The sequence below is a fragment of the Myodes glareolus genome, chromosome 6 (assembly GCF_982192425.1).
Source record: "Myodes glareolus chromosome 6, mMyoGla1.1, whole genome shotgun sequence".
Classification (NCBI taxonomy): Eukaryota; Metazoa; Chordata; class Mammalia; order Rodentia; family Cricetidae; genus Myodes; species Myodes glareolus.
In genome coordinates this window covers 54,294,116-54,299,739 of record NC_142031.1, presented here as the reverse complement: position 1 = coordinate 54,299,739, position 5,624 = coordinate 54,294,116, and the positions used below count along the sequence as shown (strand labels likewise).

Here is a 5,624-nt window from a genome sequence, read left to right as displayed (position 1 = left end):
TTCCAAAGTGGTTGCACAAGTTTGCATTCCCATCAATAATGGATGAGTGGTCCCCTTACTCCACATCCTCTCCAGCATAGGCTATCATTGATGTTTTTTATTTTAGCCATTCTGACAGGTCTAAGATGGTATCTCAGAGTTGTTTTGATTTGCATTTCCCTGATCACTAAGGAGGTTGAGCATGACCTTAAGTGTCTTTTGGCCATTTGAACTTCTTCTGTTGAGAGTTCTCTGTTCAGTTCAGTGTCTCATTTTTTTTAAATTGGGTTAATTAGCATTTTAAAGTCTAGTTCCTCCTTTCTTTCCTCTCTTTTCCCTCCTCCTCTTTTCATTTTTCTTACGTACTTCCCTCCCTCTCTTTCCTTTCTCCTTTCTTCTTTTACTCTCTCCCCCCCCTTTCTCTCTTTTATTATCTCCTTTCTTCATTACACACTTGTTGGAAGAATTTTTTTCTTTTTTCGAGACAGGGTTTCTCTGTGTAACAGTCCTGACTGTCCTGGAACTCACTTTGCAGACCAGGCTGACCCTGAACTCACAGAGATCTGCCTGCCTCTGCCCCCTGAGTGCTAGGATTAAAAGCATGCACCACTACCATTTGGTTTTGCATGGCAAGCATTATATTAAACCCTGGGGTTAAACAAAGTACCCAACATGGTATACTCACTCAGACTCAAAAAGGAAAAAGAAACCAGCAACTTTCAATAATTTTGAAGGTGTGTGTGTGTGTGTGTGTGTGTGTGTGTGTGTGTGTGTACGCACATGCGCACACACGCACATTCCTATATGATGGGAGGCTGTCTTTCAGGACACAAGCCAACTTATATTACTGGAGAGTCTTGTTATAACCTGACCTCCTACTGCTCACCAACTGAGTCTTCTGGTAACAGGATTTCTTCACATTCATCTCAAGTACAATTAAATTGAGGCCGTGCCTTTTGTAGTGGTTTCAATGGTGTGTACTTTGTGCATAGCAGATAGAGGGGGACATTTGAAGGAAAAGAAAGACTGATTTACTACCAAGAGTGTCTCCAACACACAAGTCATGCCTGAAATCCCACCGCAACTCCTTGTCTTCCCTGCTGTGTGACACCATCTTATGGGGGAATTTTAAAGCCCCCAAGCAGTTCAGCATGTCCAGAAAGCTTGTGTGATCCTGATAGGGGGGTGTGTGGAGCTGGCAAACAGAAATGCCTTCCTTCTTTTTCCAGAAACACCAGAGAGAGTCCAGAGCAACCTAAGCCACACTGAAAGCAGAATAAAGCAGAGCCCAAAGCAGAGAGTGTAAAACACAATCTATGTTCAGCATGCCAGTTCTGTGTTGATCGTTCGTTGTTATTGTTTTGTTTTGTTTTGCAGGAGTAGGCTACTTACTAAGCACATACAATAATAGCTGATCTTGAAAACATTATGCAAATGAAGGAATTCAATTACAAAGACCATATGTTACCATTCAGAATATCTGAAGCATCTCAGACTAACCTATAGAGACATGGAAAGCATATTAGTGGCTGCATGGGCTGGGAGTTGGGAATAGAAGTAAGGGCCCTTGATCCTCATGAAAATACTCTATAATTGTATGTTGCTGGTGTTTGCTGCACAACTCTGTGTATGCAGTAAGAGTCACTATGTTGCATGATTCAAATTGGTGATATGTATGTATGTATGTATATATATATGTATGTATGTATGTCAGTTGCATGACAATTAAGCACAAGCAATGCAATGCTGGATGATTCCAGGTTTATGTTTCCTCAGTTACTGAGTTGGGTAGGTCTCCAAATTGCCTACAAAGGCCTCTTAAACATGCTCCAAGTGTGGTTATTTTAGCCCGAGAAGGTGTGTGTGTGTGTGTGTGTGTGTGTGTGTGAGAGAGAGAGAGAGAGAGAGAGAGAGAGAGAGAGAGAGAGAGAAAGAGAAAAGAGCAAGAGAGAGTGTATGTGAGAGAGAGAAAAAGTGAGAGAGAAACCTTAGGTATACAAATATATAAAATAGGTATACAAATCAAATATGAATAACTTTGATCATAAATTTATTTGAAAACAAGTCATTGACAGGCATATAATTTTACCACATATTATGAAAGCCCACATGTATGTTAATTGGGTGGATGTGCTTGTTTGCTCTTCTAGAAAGGATTAAACCCTGGCTGACTACTTCACATGGTCATATGGTCCTAAAGCGCCTTCAATACTTCTCAGGCTCAATCAATAATTCATTTCCTAATTGTCAATGGTGAGAATGCTGTTTTTCATGACATAGCACAAAATTAATGTTCACCATTATTTCATAAATTGGTGGAAATTCTGCCCTAATCCCAATCCTAAACTCAATGAATGGTATTTTGAATGAAGTCAAATATTTTAAGCACAAGAAAAACTAAAGACATGCCTAGGAATATTGGTAGGAAAGTACTAGAAGTCTTACTTTTCTATGATTAAACCTTATGTTTCTGTAAGCGCAAAAAAGTCTTGTACTTAGAATGAAATCACTACAGGTCTTAACATATAAAGTCTTTGACCTGAGCCAATGGATTTTAGGCAGTGTTCATTAGTGTTAAGTGGTAGAGGAGTCTACATAGTGCATTCTGGGTGCTCAAAACCAAAGCTGAGGTATAGTAATGTTGTGGAACATGTATTCGGGCTGTCACAATACCTCATATTCATAATACATTTGATTTTAAATTAATTTTTATCGTTTTGCAACCAGAAACCTTTGAGCATTGATCATTTTGGTGGATGTCCATATTCAGTTGTAAAGAAGCAGAAATGTCAGTTACATAGTGAATGTCTTAAGCCACTTCCCTACCCCCACCATAGATAGACTTCTTGTTTCCTAGGGACTTCCTACACTGGGGCCACCAACAAGTTATCTCAATACACTCAAACTGATGAAGTACAAAGCAATAGAGAGTAACCTACCCAATGGCAGAGCAAGAGGGTGAATAGACCTTCTACTTGCTTGATTTTCATGGGTGTGTCACCAGAAATAACTCCCTCCCCTACCACTGTGGTATTTTTAATTATTTCTTTGAATAGGCTGCGTTCTGTTGGAACTCATGCGGACAGGGTTCTGGTGACACTAGCTGTGTTTGCTCTTCCGTCATTTCGCTCACCCACCACCATACCCGGCAGATCCACCCCCTCCTGCGCCAGGAACGTGCTGCCACTGGCACTATGCCCTACCCATACCCAGCACTAACCCCAGAGCAGAAGAAGGAGCTGTCTGACATCGCTCACCGAATTTTGGCTCCGGGCAAGGGCATCCTGGCTGCAGATGAGTCCACCGGAAGCATTGCTAAGCGGCGGCAGTCCATTGGCACTGAGAACATTGAAGAGAACAGGTGCTTCTACTGCTAGCTGCTGTCGACTGCTGATGACCGTGTGAACCTCTTCCATGAAACGCTCTACCAGAAGGCACATGATGATCGTCCCTTTCCCCAAGTTATCAAGTCCAAGGGCGGTGTTGTTGGCATTAAGGTAGGTAAAGGCATGGTACCCCTGGCAGGAACCAATGGTGAGACCACCACCCAAGGGCTGGATGGACTGTCAGAATGTTGTGCCCAGTATAAGAAGGATGGAGCTGACTTTGCTAAATGGCACTGTGTGTTAGAGATTGGGGAAGCATACTCCTTCAGCCCTTGTCATCATGGAAAATGCCAATGTTCTGGCCCATTATGCCAGCGTCTGCCAGCAGAATGGTATTGTACCCATTGTGGAGCCTGAAATCCTCCCTGATGGGGACCATGACTTGAAGCGCTGTCAGTATGTAACTGAGAAGGTACTGGCTACTGTGTACAAGGTTCTGAATGACCACCATGTCTATCTGGAAGGCACACTGCTGAAGCTCAACATGGTCACCCCAGGCCATGCTTGTACCCAGAAATATTTCAATGAGGAGATTGCCATGGCAACTATCACAGCACTGCATCACACAGTGCCCCCTGTGGTCAGTGGAGTCACTTTTCTGTCTGGAGGGTAGAGTGAGGAAGAGGTGTCCGTCAACCTCAATGCTATCAACAAGTGCCCACTGCTGAAGACATGGGCCTTGACTTTCTCTTATGGCCGAGCCCTGCAGGCCTCTGCTCTGAAGGCCTGGGGCTGGAAGAAGGAGACCCTGAAGGCTGCCCAGGAGGAATACATCAAGTGAGCCCTGGCCAACAGCCTTGCTTGTCAAGGAAAGTACACCCCAAGTGGTCAGTCTGAAGCCACAGTCAGCGAATCTCTCTTCATCTCTAACCATATCTACTAAGCAGAGGTGATCTAAGGCTGCTCCATCAACATTCCAGGCCCCCACCTACCCACTTGCTTTTGAAGAGCGGGCTTTCAGGCTTTCCCATCATTCTCGCTGCCCTCGTGACTGGTGTGGTGTTGTCTGTGAATGCTAATTCTGCCATCTCTTCCAGCCTACTGCCAATAAACGACTATTTAAGGGGGGGGGTGTATTTCTTTGGAAGCCATTGTCTATTTCTTCCTGACTTCTACCAGCATCTTCCTCTATGACCCTATGACCCATTTCTTATGACAGACCTTCAGGTCCTCCTAGATGGAAAAAAAAAGGCCATTGTGTCTGAGTGATTGTTGCTGAATCCATGTTGACTATAGACCTCTTCTTAGATGTTTGGTGTTTTATTCTTTCTTCTGGTTCTCTTCTCCCCCTCCTCCTCTTCTCCTTGTCTCCTCTCCCTCTTCCCCTACCCTACCACCTCCTTCCCTGTGGTGGCTTGGATGAGAATGGCCCCATAGGTTCACGTGCTTCAATAGCTGGTCTCTAGTTGGTGCATCTGTTTGACAAGGATTAGGATGTGTAACCTTGTTGGAGAGAGTGTGTCATGGGGCATGGTGGCAGGATGGTGAAGTTTTGAGATTTAAAAAACCTCCCATTATCCCCAGGTCAAGAAGTGGGTTCACAGCTGTTCCTGCCGCCACGCTTTTGTTCTGGTTTCCTGGACTCTAACCTCTGAAACTGTAAGCCCAATTAAAGCCTTTCTTTTAAAGGTTGAATTGGGAATGGTGCTTTGTCTCAATAACAGAAAATAATTTAGGACATCCTCCCCCTCCTCCTCATCTTCTTCTGTTTTCAATCTCTGATCCTCTTCAGTTTCTGGTATAGTAACCCGATTCATTTGTACAATACTCCTTTTATTTTGCAATTGCCCTTTTTAGTAATCACAGTGTCTTTCTATCTATTGTACACTCGTAAATATTTAAATGTATTTCTTGCATGTCATTTTGTTGTGTATGTTTTTAAAATACAAGTGCATATATTTTTAATTACAGGAATTTTCTTATAACTGAATTAATTTTATGATTTAGTCTCTTGCCTCTTGAGCACCCTAAAAACTGTGTCTAAATATCATTTACCACGTGGTTTGGTCATATGTTTAAAGCAGTCATGTAAGATTAATCATGCTACTATAGCATAAGTTCTTTGAGGAAGAGCATATGGGTGTGATAATGAACCTCGAATATTGTAAGCAAGAACAGGAGAAGAAGGAGGGACAGAGTATGCTCAGCTCTTGCACACCTGCTTTTTTTTAACTCCTCTCTATGAACTCTGGCAGTAGGTTGTAGCTCTCTCTTTTATATCCACCCTTACTGCTCTGGCCTCCCTGCCTCCTGACCTGA

The 5,624-nt window shown here is 43.1% G+C and overlaps 1 pseudogene; it reads left to right on the top strand.

Annotated features, from left to right (window-relative positions):
• The first annotated feature begins 3,124 nt into the window (after positions 1 to 3,124).
• Positions 3,125 to 4,248, top strand: LOC125403966 (fructose-bisphosphate aldolase A pseudogene; annotated as a pseudogene).
• Positions 4,249 to 5,624: the final 1,376 nt, after the last annotated feature.